Source organism: Euprymna scolopes, chromosome 26, assembly GCF_053919585.1.
Source record: "Euprymna scolopes isolate OS-2025 chromosome 26, ASM5391958v1, whole genome shotgun sequence".
Taxonomy (NCBI): Eukaryota; Metazoa; Mollusca; class Cephalopoda; order Sepiida; family Sepiolidae; genus Euprymna; species Euprymna scolopes.
In genome coordinates this window covers 71162954-71183404 of record NC_136507.1, presented here as the reverse complement: position 1 = coordinate 71183404, position 20451 = coordinate 71162954, and the positions used below count along the sequence as shown (strand labels likewise).

At 35.3% G+C, this 20451-nt stretch overlaps 1 protein-coding gene across 6 annotated transcripts in view; it reads left to right on the top strand.

Moving 5' to 3' along the window:
• Positions 1-20451, top strand: part of LOC145248160 (anoctamin-8-like) — a 282493-nt gene that overhangs the window by 47281 nt on the left and 214761 nt on the right. For 2 of the 6 annotated variants that reach the window (XM_080109996.1, XM_080109993.1), the window contains exon 1: positions 14044-14373. The exons of the other annotated variants lie outside the window; for them this stretch is intronic. The gene's annotated coding sequence lies outside the window, so the exon portion shown is untranslated. Of the gene's footprint in view, positions 1-14043; positions 14374-20451 lie in introns of those variants that run through there. 6 annotated transcript variants of the gene reach the window in all.

Here is a 20451-nt window from a genome sequence, read left to right as displayed (position 1 = left end):
TCTAACTCTGTCCTGTGGGGAGGCATAGTAAATAGGTACAACAGTATCCATTGACGAAGTTGGGGAGCGATTTTTGGCAACGATTGACCAATGGAAGTTCAGTCAGATACTTGATCAGTTCAGGGCTGCAGACAGTTGAAGACAGATCTTGACTTGGGCCAGATTAGAAAAGCCTTGAGAGATCAAGATGAACTGACGGCAGTAGATGAACTGAGCCTTGACCGAACATAGACGTGGATTAGCGTGTAGAGGATCGATAGAGACACACACACATAATCCGACCATACATGTAAAGCATCAGAATCTGCATTTTCTTTGAGTTGCGTTTCATTTTATGTTTCTACTTGTGGACCCATGCGCTCGTCATCGATAGTGTGAATAAGATGACGATACAGACAGAACTAGAATGGTGAAAGACGGAGAATAAAGCCATGGCACATAACGTTTGGGGTCAACAGCTTGTCAGTGTGGGAGCACGTGGTGTCACAATTATGTTAGTCATGACGTGTGTATTCATGTGGCTACGGAAGCAAGATTCATGTGTACTGCTTTGAGATTTTTCCCTTTTATGAACTTTTATCTTATATACACAACATAAAAATATCTTATATACACAATATAAAAATATCTTATATACACAATATAAAAATATCTTATATACACAATATAAAAATATCTTATATACACAATATAAAAATATCTTATATACACAGCATAAAAATATCTTATATACACAGCATAAAGAAGAAACAAGGACAATGTTGCTCAGTGGCTCGTATGTCTTTATAATATTTCCCTCAGCCAATCTGTCCGTCTGTCCATTCCACTTTTTCTTGGAAATACTGGGTCGATCTAGCTGAAATTTTATATGGACCTTTGCTATAATAAGGTGCAGTGAATTGAGTATTATGGTATCTGTTCGATGCACACTTAAATATTAATACGGCTTAGTCACCACAATACCACATTTACTCTAAGCATTTTCTTGAAAACTACTAGACCAATCTGGCTTAAATTTTTATGGGGGCTTTGCTTTTTTTTTTTTTTTTTTTTTTTTTTTTTTTTTTACAAAGGCATCACCACATTATCAAGGCCCAGAGGCCACTCAAGGATAAGGGTTAAAGAGTGTACAGTAGAAGTTGGTCAATATAGTAATCATTAGTAATGAAAATTTGGTAAATTTAATAACTTATATGGAACGGCTCATCAAGAACTTATTTACTTTAGACTTGAACAAAACCATATTGTAGTCAGCCGGAAAGCAGGAAAACGGAAGACAATTCCACAGGCGTGCAGTTCTAAGAAAGAAGCTTTGTTCATGGAATCTACGTTTAGGTTTAGGGACAGATAAAGAGTGGGGGAAATTATTGATAGTGTTTACAGCTAGACGAGTGTTTCTTGTGAAAGTTTGGCGAGGGGGGACCATAGATTGAAGCTCAGTTGAACACTTTCCATGAAAATAACGATACATCAGAGACAAACTCGCAACATCTCTTCTGTGAGATAGAGGTTGCAAGGAGGAGAAAAGGACATCTCCTACGAGGCTACGAAGTCTATTTTGAACTCTATCAAGGCAGGCCAAGTCCTTTCTAGCAGCTCCTGCCCAGATGTGGCAACAGTATTCCATCCTTGGACGTACCTGGCTCTTATATAGATAGAGAATAGCATCAGCAGTGAGATATCTACTGGATCGATAGAAAGATCCCACCATTTTTCCAGCGGCCTTGGCAACAGATTTGATATACGTGTTCCATTTAAGATCAGGAGTAATGGTCAAGCCCAGAAGCTTGTCAAAACTTGAGGCCTCCTGAAGACGAGAGCCATTCATTTCAATTGATGACAAATGTGGATTAGAATGTTGATGATGTAAAGAGAGAAGCTTGGTTTTAGATGCATTAAAAGTAACCAGCCACTCCTTTCCCCATTGTACTACGTGCTCAAGATCAGAGGAGAGAGAATTGGAGAGAACTTGCTCGTTTACTGTCTTAGATGTGGTACCATAAATGGTAGTGTCGTCAGCATAAATGTCTACAAATGATGTAAGGATATGATTTGGAAGATCATTAATGTAGATCAGGAAAAGAGTTGGGCCCAGGATGGATCCCTGAGGGACACCGGCATTAATACTGTGAGCTTCTGATTTTTGCCCCTCAACTACTACTCTTATGAACCTATCAGAAAGAAATGATTTAATAATTGAGAAGACTTTTCCAGCTATACCATAGCTAGCGATCTTATGAAGTAAACCTTTATGCCATACCCTATCAAAGGCTTTAGATATGTCAAGAGCAATTGCCCTAGAAAGATTGCCACCGTCGAGAGATTTGCTAATCCTATGCGATATAACTGTAAGGACATCTGCTGTAGATCTAGCAGAACGGAAACCATATTGAGTGTCACTAAGAAGGTTATTTTTGTTGAGATGTTTGATTACTTCTGTATTTAATACAGATTCTAGCAACTTACTCATGACGCACAGGAGACTTATTGGCCTGTACTGAGAGGGGGATGAGCGATCACCTGAATTCTTAAATACAGGGCATACTGATGAGATTTTCCAGAGAGATGGGAAACTATTCTCCTTAAGACAACGTTTAAACAGTTTTGTAAGTATGGGCGCTAGTTCAGGTTGAAGTTTTTTGAGTACTATAATTGGAATACCATCAGGGCCAGTTGCTTTACTGGAATCAAGGTTTTTGATTAGCTTGGCAACATCACGTACAGATATACGTATATCACGTAGCGTGTTTTCTGATACAAGAGGAAATATTGGGGGTTGGCGGTCTTGGTCGCAAAGGGTAGAATTAGCTGCAAAGTTCTTGACAAAGAGTTTGGCTTTGTCTGATGCTGACGAGATTACCTCAGGTCCATTGATAATAGTTGGGATGGAGCACACGCTTCTGTTCAGGATTCTGTTTGCTATTTGCCAAAACTGGTGGGAACCAAGTCGCTGCTCAGCTACTTTGGACTTAACAGATTGAGCATATAGCTCTCTTGCGTTCCTTATTACTTTCTTACAATGGTTGCTGGCAGTCCTGAAAACGGCTTTAGTTTCCATACATCTATTACGTTTGAAGCAGTGGAAAAAGTGATTTCTGTGCGCAATGGCAGCAGCACATTCTGGAGAGAACCATGGCTGGCTGTTAGGTTTTTGCTGAAACTTTTTAGAGGGTATGAAATGGTCAATACCTACAATTAACCATTCAGTTAGGTCTAATACTATAGAGGACACATCCTTTTTAAACATGGAATGCAGAGGTAGATCAGATATAAATGTACGGAAGCTATCCCAGTCAGCCTTAGTGTATCGATATACTGTACGATGAAGAGGTACGTCTGGGGACTTATTACATTTCATTTTTATCTTAATTGATACAACAGAGTGGTCGGAAGATCCAAGAGGCGACAGAACAGAAACTGAACATAGTTCAGGGCAAGTTGTGAGAAAAAGGTCTAGTAGGCTCGCATACTGGCCGTCATTATCGGGCACACGGGTAGGTTCCTGAACAATCTGAGTGAGGTCATAGGCAATGGAGAAATCATGACAGAACCTCCCCTCATCATCGGTCTTGTTTGAGTGGGTCAACCATTCGACGTTGTGAACATTGAAGTCTCCACATACGTGAATGTTAGCTGAAGGATAAGTAGAAAGGACTTGGTCAATTTTCTCAGATATGCTTTGAAAGATAGTAACTCCGCTGTTGTGGGGGCGATAGAGAGTAAATATAAATGCAGTAGTGTGAGCTAAAGCAACCCGGAAGCACATATAGGGTAAGTTAGGATCTTCCCTGGAGATGTCCCTCCCACATGGAAAGCTATCTTTTATATAGGCACATATTCCATGCCCATGGCGATCTTGGGGGTCAGATTTAGAAGTTAAGTTAGAGTATCCTGTAATTGCAAACTCATCAAGGGAAATAGCCTGTCCAATGCCAGTTTCACTTAAAAATAAAAGGTCTGGTTTAGTCTCCTGTAATTGGGTTTCAACCTCTGGAAGGTTAGAACGTAGACCCCTGATGTTGGAGAAGGAGACATGGTAGTAGGGGTCTACGTTGGAAGTTGGAGAACCGGGTTTAATCGTGTATTTTTTCTTGAAACTTGTCATGATGAAATTTTGGAATTTGTGGACTAGGTCGACAGATTTACTTAGAGCAGGACAGAGAGGGGAAACTAAGAGAGAAAAAGAAACGAAGAATTTTTTTTTTTTTTGTACCACATGATAAGGTAAAGCCGTAACAATTACCCACTAGTATGGCATCGAGAGGCCCCACCAGAAGCTACTGCATGGTCCAGATTCCATTCACCAAATGGCAATACAGCAGCCCCAGTACTTTGCACCTGCTGATAGGACAGCCTCCTTAGTGGTTAATCCAAGGTTCGGGTCCCTGACTATCAGGCGGATAACATCAGCCCAGACAAAACGTTTACCTCCAGCACCCTTACTAGTGACATGGCTACAAGGATAGACATAGAAACAGAAAATTTCCACCAACTCTGCCAACTGTTCGCGCAAAAATACTGCCAACCTAGAAAACAGCTTTTTCTTCTCCCTTTGTCAGAAAAATCACTCATTTAAAAAATGAGGACTGAGGGACAAATAAGAAGAAGCGAGAGTAACAGGAGCTGCCGATAACGCATCCACAATGCGTTTTCTACTCTCCATTAAAAAAAAAAAAAAAAAAAAAAAAAAAATTAAAGCTAGCATTTAATACAACAGAAATACATAAATTAAATACTGAAATAAAATGTAGTTATTAATATTTGAATCTTAAAATAAAAAGTGCGAATTAGTAGAGAAAATCACTTATCACAACAACGCATTCCGTCTCCAAACTAGTGTAGAATTTAACTTTTAATAGCGTTCAGAAGATTTTTTTTTTTTTTAAGTTAATCGTTAAGAGAAAGCGTGATAAAGGCGCAGCGAACTAAGTATTATGGTATCCATTCGATGTGCAGTTAGAGATTAATAAGGATTAATGCAAAATGAGCACAAGTTTAACCATATTCAACCATCAATTTGCCATAAAGCATTCATTCTAAGGCAACAACATATAACTCTTTTTAATAGGCAAAAAGTCCAGTTCTGATTTTATTTCTTCATTTTCTCACAACGTGATGAGAGGGATTATGTAAACAAAAACAGTACTTCAAAAAAATATGACTGAATATAATCAGCTTATCTGCCAAAGAGAAAGACTTTCCTCCCTACGTGTCATTTTGAACTTCCATCCGTGATCCAACTTCCTGTACACATCATCTCATGTTTTAGCTTTACATCTAAGGGAATTTTCTGTCCTCTTACCTTCTTTTATACATATATAAAAAATTTTTATTTAACTTTATTTTTGCGCACCTGCATCTAAATATTATTACAGTGTTATCTGTGGGACAGGATTAGATATTAGGAAACAGCACCACCAAACTATCACTACCATAGTGGGAAATGTGTGTAAAGATGTTGTTGTTGTTGTTGCTGTTGTTGTTGGCAACCGTCCATCTCAAGAGACGATGATGTAGTATAGGAGCTACATAACCTGGGCAGGGTGATAGAGGAGGATAGCTGTTGTCCATGCAGTAGTCCCCCACTCTATAAGAAGCCAGAGGATCCAAGGGAAAGACAGAGTCGATACAGCTTGGCTCTAACTGCACCGCACATAACAATATAAAGTCAGGCCGCCTTAGGGATTCCATTTAAAATAACATTTTAAAAAAACAAGATTGAATAAATATTACCTGAACATTGTTTTACATACTAGTTTTAACGGACTACTATCTCCAGTTCAAGTACATGGTCATTGACAGTAATAACTTCATGTATGTGTGGAGCACAGACAAAAGGACAACTTTGTGTTACACTAGTTACCTTGTTCACCAGTAGTCGGTGCTTGGCTTGAAGGCACTGAAACAAATATCCTTCCAACTTGGTTGCATATGAAGCAACACCAACATAACTTCTTCTTGTTACAAGTTTTAATGTAACTTTATTCTCGTCTTCAAGATCGGGTCGAATTGAGTTATGATGCTGGATCGTCTACATCTTGGTGCTACATCAGATCTGTCTGACTTTAGTTTTCAGATTCCCCCCACTCTTTATCTGTGCCTAAATCAAAACGTGGATTCCATGAACAAAGCTTCTTTCTTAGAACTGCACGCCTGTGGAACTCTGTTCCGTCTGCCTGCTTCCCACCTGACTACAACTTGGATGTGTTCAAGTCCAACGTTAACAAATTCCTAATGAACCGCCCTCTTAAGTAAACACTTCATCAAATCTCCACACTAATGTAATGTACTTGCAATAACCCTTATCCCTGAGTGGCTTCCGGGCCTTGATAAGCGGTGACCACTGTGTAAAAAAAAAAAAAAAAAAAAAAGAACCAATGCTTGGATTATCTAGAGGCTACATGATTCAATGTCAATCGCATTCCACTTCCTGACTTTCTTTTATTCCAAATCTATGATTTTCATTACTATATCTAAAATCTCTATTTCCTTCCCCCAATCGGTTGTTAACCTATTCAGTTGTTCTAAAACTCCAATTGCATCATCTTTGACGCCAATCTTACTGTGTATTGTTTTAAATTCCTCTTGTCAAATATTTATCTTTTTGTTCCCAAAACTGTCTTTCTAACATTGTTTTTATTTAGTGATGCAAACTGCATATTTAATCTGGTTAACATACTTAATTCTTCGTTAGTACAAGACCCCAATCTATTACAATGCTGAATCCAGTAATTTGGAAAAAAGTTTTTTTATATCTTCAAATGTTTATTCATGACTTTTGATTTAGTTATTTTGTTTTATGTCATATCGACTCTTTTAGGATTATTTAATGCCGAATCCAGTAATTCTGGAAAAAAAAAGTTTTTATGCTTAGAGTTGTTTACATTGTCAAATATTTTTTCATGGTGTTTGGCTTGATTTATAGAAGGGAAGGCAAAAAACAACATTAATATTTGGTGCATTTTAGGTTAGGAAGCCAGTATTTTCAGACAGCCTGATCTGTTAGCACCAAGGAATGATGTATTGAGTAGATGTGAACCATTTCCTTGTACTTGATTTGTTGAAATATTCAGCTTTGTATTTTTTTTCTTTGATTCTTCTGTTTTCGTCTTTCCATGAATATGGAACATAAAACCAAATAAGGTAAATTATAAATTCTTTTACTGCACATTGAAATGAATAAATGTGAAAGGCTTATTTCTGTACTGAGGCCAAAAAAAATAATTTCCAGTTTACATCATATCAGCATCCTATATGTTTTATATAGATATGTGATCTCAGTCCTAAAGTTAACTAATTTGCATATTACTGTACAAAAATATACTCTATTAATTAATTATTCTTTTTAAGTCAACGTTTGATTTGATTTTAACCCATTAGATCTCACTGTCCTATACATAGGCCACCAAATATATTTTTAAATCTATAATATATAAGAATACTGCTTACCATATAATTACTCTGAAGGAAGGATAAAATTCAATCTGCTTCTCTCCGAGAGTTGGTATAACCCTCTTAAAAATTCTTGCGAAATTTGCTAAAATTCTATTTGTTTGATGATGTATTAACTTATATAAATGAGTCTTGCAATAGTAAGCCACTAACTTATTGCCAAAAGTGCAACGTAACTCTTTGTGTGAACTAGTTACCATAATGTGTAAATATTATCTCGAATGTATAGCCTCTCGATTTCTAACATAATCTCATGTACCCAGTGTCATATTTATAGGAGAGTCAATACTGCGCTTTCTAAATAAAATAAATAACCTCTTCGCTTCCTGAATTGATAATAATAATGTCTTCCTTTCAATTTGTGCATTATTTTTGTGTTAATAAATGTTAAAGTGTGTGTGTGTGTGTGTGTGTGTGTGTGTGTGTATGTGTGTGTGTGTGTGTGTGTGTGTGTTTACAACAATAAAATGTCTATTATTACAAAGATTTGTTTCATTATTTTAAGTAGAGAACTTTGCGAAGATGGTGGGAAGTCTTGATGACAACATGGAAATCTCTAAACGCTGATCGATTCGCATAGACTCCTTACAATGTTTATATAATTTTATTTATTAAAGCTCTTCACATGAATTGAGCACTTTTGAAAAAAAATATTGCCTTTTATCATTGTTATTATTAAAATACTTGGACTTATTGAAAAATTATATATGTTCAATATAAGTATATACTAAGGAAAACAATGTTCTATCAGTTTCATGAATGATCTATTTCGTTTGTATGCGTGTGAAATCAGTTGTATTATGTTGGGTTGTGGTTTGGCTCGGCACATGCGCAGTTATATCCTGACTTATGTAACGGTGTGTGTGAGAGAATTTGCTCAGCTTTCAGTTTCCGCTCAGAGAGTTTGACACCAAATATGAGAGAGTTCAGAATGCGATATCGTGATGACCAGATGTGTGGACTTGTCCTCGTCCCCTGCCAAAAGTATCGAGGTGAGATAGAACTCCAGAATGCCGCATTCGGGTTTTAGCGAAAACTTGCTAGTTAAATATATTCCCGTGTTCCCATTGAATAAATTTCATTTATACTTTAGTAGAGATAGTAATTGTCTGTCCTGGTGACATATGGCCGAGTGGTCCTAGACGTTGTATCAAAGTTTACAGTTACCCAAAGGTGCTGAGTTCAGTCCTGAACGAAGGCAGTAAAAAAGTAACATTCAAAACAAAGAATCAGCAACTATGTTCCAGAGCCTAGCTGGAGTCCGAACACGGTACCCCCGTAATAATAATAAAGGGTTGGGTTCGAGACTCCTAACAAACGGTTCCCCAGTTCGATACAAAACACCTGATGAAGGCCGGAGGGTAAAACGGCCGAAACGTTGTGACTATAACAACCAAGATGAGGAAGTCAGTCCGACAATCTCAATTTAGTAGCGATGTTGATGTTTTTCATGGAAGATGCTGACCCTTTTCTTATTCAATTGCTGTCAGATATATTCCGACACTGCGGACTCGTCAAAATGGCTAACTTGACCCTAACATCCTTCCAACCAACAATCAAATAACTAAAAGGTATATAAAAATAATTCTTAGATTTGGTTCGCTATGAAAAAATGCTACATTTTTATTTTCTTGATATTTTGGGGGGTCAGTATCACGAGTGTCTCTCTTAAATGGGTTTGATCGCAGTAACTTCTGCAACTATTTAGAGTACTCTCATTTTTTGGGGGTGGCGGGGTCTGGATACCCCACTTTATAGTGATCTCATGTCTAACTTTATGCAGTGGTGGGGGAGGAGAGGCAAGTAAATAAACTAAACAAAAATCTATTTTCTTAAGCTCAGTTGGAGGACTTTGATGACTCCCTCCCTCCCTCTTTCTTTCTTTTACACACGCACACACACACACTTTAAGCTCTGCTTTGTTTCTCTACCAACTCTTTCTATTTCCACAATCTCTTCCTCTCTCTCTCTTTCTCTCTCTCTCTCTCTCTTTAAACCTACTCTCTTTATCTGCTTTTGCCATCTCTCTATCCTTCTGTTGGAATTTTTTGTACCAATAGTGCATCCCACTATTCACATTTATATTTTTATTCTGGTTCTTATATTTGATTTTCTGTATTTCGTATCTTTTTTGATTCTTAGTTTTGTATATTTTGAGTTCATACGAAACTCCTTTTAATTTGAAGAAAAAGAGCAATGCTAGCTCCTTGATGATGTCATTAGCCCAGCGCAAAATTCGGCCTCTTTTGAATTCTGGCGACGTGGATATTGGACATGTTTTCATTGCCCAGCACTGATATGGAATTTTGACGAGCCCTCCTTCAAGAAGAATACCCGGCAAAGAATACCCGGGACGCGTTAGAAGCGAACTTCTGAAGACTATTTATGTGGCTACGGTTTGCACGTATTTAGAAGAAGTGTAAAATTTTAAAGGACTTTAAATTGAGAAAAAAAGAAAAAGACACGTGCCTGACCGCCATTAATTTGTAAGTATGTTCCTAAAATTTATTGTATATGAGAGAGAGATTAGGAACTACTATTTGAATTATATTGTATTCGGTCATTGATACGATATTTTCAATATGAGAACCAGCGTTTTTTTCATCATATGTTGTTACCTTGGCGTTCTTTGAATTTAATGCCCGCAAAGGGAAAAATTTGCAACTAATTTTATTGTAAATAAATCTCTTCTTCGTTTTCAAACAAGACCTTTATATTTTATTCTTTACCCCCCCCCCCTCTTTTATTTCATGCTTTTATTTTTTTTCAGGCTAGTTACTTTCGCATCGAATTTATCTGAAAGAGGATAAATTTCCAACATTTCCCTTTCTCTCTCTCTCTCACACACACACACACACACACACCACACACATACTTTGCACTGTTTCTCTACCACCCTCTCTATCTCTACTCCCTCCTCCTCTCTCTTTACTCCTCTCCATCTTTCTGCCCAACTGTTTCTATATATCTTTACCTTCTCTCTTTCCTTCCATCTTCCTTTCTTTAACACACTTCAAACTCCTCTCTGTTTCTCTTCCGCACTTTATCTATCTATCTATCTATCTCTACTCCTCGACCTTTCTCCCTCTAAACTCTCCTGTCTTTCTACTAGAGATACACTGATAAGCAAATTGGCTGGCCATTAATCGGCCGTTGATAAACAGCCAGCTGCCAATTAATCGGCCGATTAACAGGTTTTCTAATGTCGATTTATCAGCAAATTTTGTTGCCATAAATGATACTAATATTAATTTAATTATATTGTAAATGAAGATAAGTTAACTCCATTTTTTTTACTTGCCGACGAAAATTTACAGAAGGGACATGCACTGTCTACATTGTACTTTCAAATAACAGGCATGGCTTGCTGTAGCCTTTTGTGAATTGGATGAATTTGAAGCAAATTGATGTAAACAGATGGAAAATTTCTCTCCTTTCACTTCCTATCGAATTAGCATTTTTATTTTGTATTTTAAATCGATGTCAAAGAAAATCATTACTTCATCAGTTTTCACGTTGAGGAATTAAAGATAAATTGTGACAACGTGCGGACCGAAAATAAAGAATTCTTCATCAGTCATACTCTTGTTCCTCATTTTTTTTTACCCGTGCTACCATTGCATATATATTTTTAGTTTTTCTGTTTTAGATAATGCAGATTTTATTGAGATAAATTACTAATAACATATCAGACATAAGTAATTTAAATACATAAAAATTAATTAAATATTGACAACGACCAGCAACCATTATGGCAATCAGTTTCTGGTGGAAGTATTTTGATGGCAATCCCAAGAATAAGGATACAGCTCCTTGCACGTTATGTCAAACAATCATATCAAAGGGTGGCAAATCAGCAAAAACTTTTACAATGACTAATATGTTAAACCATCTTAGAAAAGTTCGTCCAGAAGAAGCAAAAGTTGCAGATAAGAAAAGGAAACATAATGCATGTTTAGGAACAGATATTCTAGGAACAAGTGGTAGCAAATATGAACCTCCAACAAAATACCAAACTACTATAGCATCAATATTGGTCAAGAACATTTTGGGATCTTAATGACCACAGGTCACAAGAGATTCAATATCTAATAAGAAAAATGATTGCTGTTGATATGCAGCCATATCAGTAACATTTGACGTTGGATTTAAAAGGCTTATTGCAAAACTTTGTCCAAATTGCAGTATTTCATCAGATAGTATTTCACTGAAAAAATAATTTCAGATATATTTACAAAAGTAAAAACAAAAGTTCAATCGTATCTTGATGAAATTAGCAGCATTTCTTTGACTACAAATATTCGGACAGCTACTACAAATAATGCTCCCTTTCTGAGTTTGAAAAGTCATTGGCTTTCAAATGATTTTGAACAGTGCAGAGCTGTACTTAGAGTTGTTCAATTCCCTGATACACAAACAGGTGCAAGAATAAGTAAAGAATTGCACAGTGTTCTGGATGAGTATAAAATCTCCAATCAAGTTTTCTTAAACTTGTGAAAACCAGGAGCAAATATGATTGCTGGTGCCAGGGAACGTGGTTTATCATGCTTCATACATATATTGTAACTTCTAATAAATGATATTATTTTTCCAACAGGGTGTGAATGCAATGCAACTACAGAAATATAGTCTCTCACTTTAATCACTCTCCATTAGCAATTAGCAAATTAGCTGAAATACAGGATCAGCTTAATTTGGAAAAACATAAACTCATTCAAGATGTGATCACATGGTGAAATTCAACATATTATATGCTGAAAAGGAATTTAGGACAGATGCTGTTGCTAATAAGATTCCTACCATAACAAGTTACTAATGAGGATTTGTTAAAAAAAAATTGTCCAGTTTCTAAGTTCATTTGAAGAAATCATCAAAGAAGCAAATAATAGAACTTCAACCATATAAATGATAACGCTTACAATTTTAGTTCTGTGATTATTTCTGTCAAAAGCTGCATAGTCTAATGCTGATATTTCTGACTTTAGTGGAATCTTTCTTACCACTGTTAAACAATTTAATGAATCAATGGAAATAAGATTTTCATCCTATATAAATGATAAAAAAAAAACCTTTCTGCCTACTTTCCTAGATCCAAGATTCAAATTTAAATTAAAAAAAAAATGACTGCTGATAATGAAAGAAAATCAGAAGAAACTTCTTCAAGATCTGCTGAGGGTCAAGAAGATCAAAGATCAAAGTAAAATCGTATCTCTTTCAAGCCTGTTTGATGAGTTAGCTTCAAATAAGCCTACAATAGCAAATCCAAACTTAGAGCAGATAGAATTGAACCTGGAGTTTGCAACTGCAAGTACGAAAGAAATACAAAAAGCAGAATCTAAAGTCAAAAGGAGTAAATCTCTTATTCATAAGTGCACAAAAGAACTTGACCATTAGCAATTAGCTGTTTCCCACCTGACTACAACTTGGATGTTTTCAAGTCCAACATAAACAAATTCCTGATGAATTAAGTAAGACATCTTATCAAATCTCCAATACTAACGTTTTCTACGATACTATCCCATTGATTACTGTTCACACAATAACCCTTATCTCCGAGTGGTTTCCGGACCTTGATAAGTGGTGACCTCCATGTAAAAAAAAAAAAAAAAAAAAAAAAAGAAATGTAACTTTACCACTATTTGCAAGAAGTGATATTCCATTTCAGTGGTGGAAGAAGACACAAGCGACCTTACCATTGCTGAGTAAATTGACTTTAAAATATTTAAACGCACCACCTTCATCTGTAGAGAATGAGAGGCTCTTTAATACAGGTGGTAATGTGCATGGATCTATTAGAAGCATGCTGTGTTCTGAGAATGAAGAAACTCTAATGTTTCTACATTACAACTTAAAAGTATTCAACTTTAAATACTGATAAGATTATGAGAGCAGAGGAGGCAGGCAGCAAAAATAGAAGAGGAATCAAATAAAATAATAATAAAAGAAAAGAGGCAGCAGCAGACATGGAGCAAACGTAACAACCGCAGGATGCTCCAGGGGAAGTAGAACTTCTTTTGTAGTTATTCACTTAAGAATTGGTATTTGTACTTTGTAGTTTGTTTGTAATTTATTTTTATTTAATCTGGTTGTTTAATTATATTCATAATAGAAACCAGACATTTAGCAAATGTCAAATTAAATTGTTGTGTCAAGGTTATCTGATGAGTCGGTAAGCATTGATGAAATGGTTATATTCAATAGGAAAGAGAAAAGTAATTAATCGGGCGATTACTGATTAATCGGCAAAGTGGCCGATTAACGATTACTTACCGATTACTTGGTACAATGGTACACCCCCTACTCTGTACTTTACTCTCTATCTACTTCCTCTCTCTCAAACACAATGTAAACTCTCCTCTGTTTCTCGATCCTCCCACTCGCTTTCTCCAACGACTTCATTGTGCTATGGTCACTGTATCCTGTCATCTTGTTTTATTTGATTTCATCTGTTGATTATAAAGGTCGACATCGCAGCCTTTTCGGTTTTATCTTTTTTTTTTTTTTTCTCACCCACATTATTGGGTGACAGCTGTTTGCAAAAATAAAAGCCATCGATATAAACTGATACCGTAATTTGTCAAAAGCAAACTTGATAACTGGAGAACAGTGCTTTATCGTTGTTGAGGGTTTCGGTTCGAAAAAGAGAGAAGCAGCAGCTCAGCAGAACCTCTGTATAATGCAGGAAATCCACATGTTTTCCGGTGAAATATTATTTATTTACCAAAGCGGCTGAGATTATTGGTTGATGTTTTCGTACAAATTGTGAAACCAAAAATCAATTATAATTGAAGGTTTTGAAAAAAAATTTCAACAAAAAATATATTAGAAAAAAAAAATGGAAGAATCGCGTCTATAAAAAAAAATGTTTAAATCAAGACATCCAACCTTTTTTGTTTTAATTTCAAACAATGTTAAACTCAGGTAAATAAAAAAAAATCATTACTTTTTATTTAAATTGTATTTGTTTATTTTATTCCTCGCGGAATTTAAATAAGACGTTCAAATTGAAATAATGAAAATAGAGCTGATGATATTTTTTTTTTTTTTTTTACTTTCTTTCCGCCTCAACACTCAACTTTAAAATGACGACTGTTAAAGGTTTTGGGTTTTTTTTTTTTCGGATATCACATTTAAATTTTGCGCAGACAAGTAGTTTTCTGGATATTAAGACCTTTATTATCCACTGTAATCCATTATGTTTTTACTGTTGGCCATGTTTATTGCCCAACTGAAAAGTACTAATGCACGTGTGTGTTACAAAACACTCTCGCCTCCCCATGTTAAGAATGGCGAACGCCACTGACATCTATTAAGTAATACATTGGAGAAAATGCCATAATACCCAGAAAACTTATTGTCTGGGCAAAATTTAAATGTGGTATTCGTTTTCAGCATATCCGAAAACCTTCAAAAGCCGCCATTTTAAATGTGAGTGTTAAGATGGAAAGAAAATAAAACTTTACCGAACTAATTATATTAAATTATGTCTAAAAAGGACACAAAGTACTGATAAATGTTTCGATTCCCGACCCATGTAATTTTATTGGAAAGACTGTGTGTAGTAACTTAAATTGTATTTTATTAAAGATCATAACATGCTGAACGTAATGGCCTAAAATTAATTTAGTTTTACGCATGAAAAAGAAAACGAAAGGCTTTGTGAATGTCAATTAGCCGACATATTGGCATAGATTCAATATAGCTAGTAGTTGATATAAAAATGAGGAACCAAATCTTTTAGTGGACGGGGACGGCAGACCTGTACTAGAGTGCCCCCCTCCCTGAAATGCGTGTTTTACACTTTTTAAAAAACTTTTTCCGACCATTATCATAGATTACATTATAGATTATAGTATCATATTAACAGAAAAAAAATTTTGAAAAAAAAAAACAAATTTAATGGTTTTTGGGAAGGGGGTTCACTTTCTTATTATAACGTTGTACTTTATTTCCACCTGACTTACTGTCCATGTCTTTACCGACGTGTCACGTAATTAAAACGTTTTAACGAGAAAAAAATTTGAAAAAAAAAAAAAAGAAACATTTTAATGACTTTTAAGAAGGGGGTTGACCCGAGGCCGCCGAGATATTTCTCGGTCGGCCTCGGTTGACCCCTTCTTAAAAGTCATTAAATTTTTTTTTTTTTTTTCAAAATTTTTCTGCTAATATGATACTTAAGTCTGTAATCTATAATAATCGTGGAAAAAAAAACTTTTTTAAAAAATAGGGAAAAGCACGCATTTTTAAGGAGGCACTCTCGTACAGGTCCGCCATTAATACGATAGCACGTGTGTTATTTCATGTGTCACGCTTACATCTTTTTTCTTCCGAGTGACTGTCGCTTAATTGTTATGACCTTCCATTTCTTGTAATAAATAATTTTACCAAGTTTTGGTTTCGGTTTCAATTATAGCTGATGGCACTCAAGTTATCTTTTTTTTTTTATATAAATAATTTTACCAAGAATTCTACATACGTTTTGGTTTCGGTTTCTACTATAGCTGAAGGAACTCAGGTTATATATATATATATATATATATATATATATATATATATATATATATATATATATATATATATATATATATATATTTGTTTTTTTTAATAAGTTTTGATTTTTGTTTTGATTCAAGTTAATGCACCCAAGTCATATTGATATATATTTTTTATTTTTGAAATCACAACTTTAAGAATCGATAGAAAATTGACTCTATGATAATATATACGAAATCTGTATGAATTAAAATATCATATTTAAGCGTACTTTATGACCTGGCTGCGTCAGGCGTCTCTGCTAGCGTTGATATATATTTTTGTAGTTTTAACAAAAGAGCTACAATATTATCAGGGCGTCTCCATTTACACTGAACATCCACAGAATGCCAACATTAATATATTACATAGGAAAGAGCTTGCTGTGGAATTTCCACAGGTCCCGCTGGTATAAAAATAATTTATTTAAAACAATTTAAATATTGATACATGTGCGGAATATGGACCGTGATTAAATAATAACGTTATTATTTAGAAACCTATTCTTATCATAAGGCATTTTTTTTTGTTTTTTTTTTTAATAGTCTTTACCTTTTCCTAACAATTTAATAAACACTGTCAAAATTGAATTTAACTTGAAAATCCTATCTAAAGAGTAGCACGGTCCGTATTCTGCATAAGTATAAAAATATTTATTTAAAAAACATTTGTTTCAAACATGTTTTTTTTAAATGATGTTCATAAACAACTTTATTTAAGTCTTTAAAATGTTTTCACTGTGTTTATTTTGTTTTTTGTTTTTTAATTTTTATATGTTACGAAAACATAATTATGTTATGAAACAAATATTTTTATAAATATTTAAAAAAATTTTTTAAATAAATTTGACTCACTAGGAGACTTCATTTTTTTTTTTTTTCGTTTGACCTCTTCTGGCTTCCCATTTTTATATCAACCACCGGCATACGGATCAGCTGAAAATTACGTGACAGTTATTAGCTGTATTTCTGTTTCATTTTCGATTTTTGAATTGTTAACGGCTTCAAGGCTTCAAATTAAAATCCGGCCCCATCTTAGTTTATGATCCTCCCCAGCAAGACAAACATTTTTAAAAAGTGTCAAAGCTAAGGATTGATAGAAGGTTAAATTTTCTTTTATTTGGTATAAGTTATTTCTACTTATAGGCAGTGTGTGTGAGTGAGTTCCCTATGGACTCTGAAACGGATGGACGGTTTTTACGAAATTTCACACAAATATACTTTATGCACATTTGTTGATCCTCATTCAATCCCAGGCAACGTCGGGTCTCCCAGCTAGTTTGTTATAAATTTGTTTTCTTTACCCCATTTTTATCCTGTTAACTATACTGGTTTATATCTGGATGTAAACAAGTACCATAATTACGTTTACACAGCCGTTTCTATTAAATCACCAAAGTTAAGCGATGTTGAGCTTGGCCAGTATAAGATGAGTGACCATTTGAAAATACTTGACGCTCTTTCTTAACTGGAATATACAAGTGTCGTTCCAAAAATAATGTCTCCTATTTTTTTTTCACCTGAATGGATCAGAGGTGATTGCAAATTGCATTGTTATGATGACTGAAATTATGCATTCAGGATCTGAAAGTTTCATCTCTCTGTTACAGATATTGACAGTGAGACTCTTAAGAAAGCAACCCCTGTCATAAGTGTGCTCCAGAAGTAGAGATGCATCATTGAATTCCTGGCAAAATTGCATTGAGAATGATGGTGACTATGTAGAAAAAATAAATTCTGGATCATAAAAGGTTGCTCGTTTTAATGGTACCACTCACGTCTTTGTAGTTCAACTTTTTGAGTAAAAAATATATAGAAGGTATTACTTCCAGACGTACATGCACAGCCATCCTTCATTGCTGGCAGAAGTACATTGAGAATGGTGGTGACTATGTAGAAAAAATAAATTCTGAAGCACAAAAGGTTGCTCGTTTTAATGGTACCACTCACGTCTTTGTAGTTGTTCAACTTATTGAGTAAAAAAAATAGGAGGCTTTACTTTTAGAATGAGCCTTGTAGACTTTTTAGTATGGCTATATTGACAGAATGGGTGAGAGTTCGGGTTAGTAGATGCAGAACAGTTGAGATAGCAGGTTCAGTTTACAAGGGAAGGAGGCCAAAATAAACATAGGAGTAAGTAATAAGAATGAACTTAAGAGGGATTAATAAAGACTTGGTCAGAGATAGATTAATTTGCAAGTCAATTTCTGAAAGCTGTTGGAAACATAACAGCATGTAAAATGGATAATAAACTGATGATGATGATGATGAGTATCCTTCAGGATGACTCTTTTAGAATATTGACTGCAAGATTAATCAATAGATGAGATAAGAAAGAAATCAATCAAACTTGGTGCACTTGTTGTATGGCTGATTGGACTGAGACCAATCGATCCAAACAGATGTGTGTGTGTGTGTGTGTGTGTGTGCACGCGCGTGTGTGTGTGTGTGTGTGTGTGTGTGTGTGTGCAGTGTTTAATGGGAAAAGGAGAAAAATACGATAAGGACTATCTGATCATCCTCGAGAGATGATAGATACCAGGCATTGAATTGTGAGGCAAGCGTTGTGCAATCACTAACCACTGCTCTCCTAAGTCGACACTACCTGATTCCAATGACAAGGAGAAGTCCAAGACAACTGGAAACAATGTCGAAACATGCAGAGAGCACATACAGTACATGGTATTCCAGAATGGTCACCCATTTTAGTACTGATCAGGCTCAATGATGCTTAACTTTTGTGATTTAATGGGAACCGGTGTGTCAGCGTGATTATGCCGTAGGAGAAAAATGTAGGATGTAGTCAAAAGCAGTGATAGTATGACTAGAAGGAAAGACCTTTTAAACAAGACAATAAATTAACACACCATTTGCTTCATTATAAGCTCCTCGTTATTCAGGGTATACCCATTCTCTTTCAAAGCAAAAGACCCTTTTTTTTCTTTTCCTTGTCAATTTTTATGGACACCCATATTTTGGCGATATGATCTGTGTTGTATCAAGGTCCAAAATGCCTTGCATGGATTTTATTGCAACTTTTTTGGCAAATACAGTAAAGTAACTGTTTTTTTTGTTTTTTGTTTTTTTGTTTGTTTGTTTTTTTATAAAAGTGTATTTAATTATTAATTCATATGTTACTTTAATTTTAAGTTAAAAATGTACCTGTTTTCTTTAAATAAGATTTTTTTTTGAAAATCCTTTTTCTTGATAATACAGTAAATTTTATGCTGAATTATTTCTCTTTTAACTGTATACTTTCTTATGAGGGTTTTAAAAATTAGTGAAATTTTGGGCGTACGTTTATTGGGGAAAGTTTAAAATTTCATTAATTTTTTTTTTTTTTTTTTAGTTTTTGATGTTTAATTCATTTGTGCTGATGTGGGGTGTTAATTAGGTTCAACCTTACATGTATGGACTGCATGGATCAATTGTTACAAGCTTCTTCCGATCTTGACCTGTCATTCATTCTCACGTCGTTTACTCTAACTTCTTTCTAAGGCTGTAACACTGTGAACATGGAAGCTGTAAACTCTTTACAGTTTCCATGTTCGCAGTGACATTTTTTTTTGTTGTTTTTTTTTTCACTACATCTGATTAAACCAAATCGTGCACTGATATGAGCATTCTTATGACAGTTTTCTGAGCCTTACTATTTCCGTGTTGGCTTATTACAAATTGGAAGCAGACGTCTTTTTTTGTGACACCGTCACTAGAAGATTGACGTACAGAGCCAGTGAGCTCCTTCTATCTGATTTGCTTTTCCAGCAGAGCTCTCTCTCTCCACTTTTCCTAAATGCATTACGTTTAGGAAATTCACCTACTCCCTTGCCTTATAATCCATTAGAATATCAAAGGAAGGCTAACCGTAAGGAAAATTATAACTTACCTGAGTTGTGTGTGTGTGTGTGTGTGTGTGTGTGTGCGTGCGCGCACGCGCATGCGCTTTTATGGACAGTCATCTTGGCGATATCATCTGTGCTGGTAGGGGATGTGAATTAAGTTCATAGACACCATTCCCATACCCGCCTCTCTCTCTCTCTCTCTCTCATTTTTTTTTTTTTTTACATGAAGGTCACCACTTATCAAGGCCCAGAAACCACTCGGGGATAAGGGTTATTTTGTGTACAGTAATCAATGGGATAGTGTTGCAGTATTCATTAGTATTGGAGATTTGATAAAGTGTCATTACTTGGGGGGGGCGGATCATCAGGAATTTGTTTATGTTGGACTTGAAGACATCATGTTGAAGTCAGAAGGGAAACAGGCAAGCGGTAGAGAGTTCCATGTGTGTGCAGTTCTAAGAAAGAAGCTTTGTTCATGGAATCTACGTTTTGATTTAGACCCAGATAAAGAGGTCTGCATTGCCTTGCATACAATTTATTGCCCCCCTTTTTTTTGGCAAGTCCAAATGAGATTATTTTATTTTCTTTAAAGTGTATTTAATTATTAATGTATACGTTACTTTAAT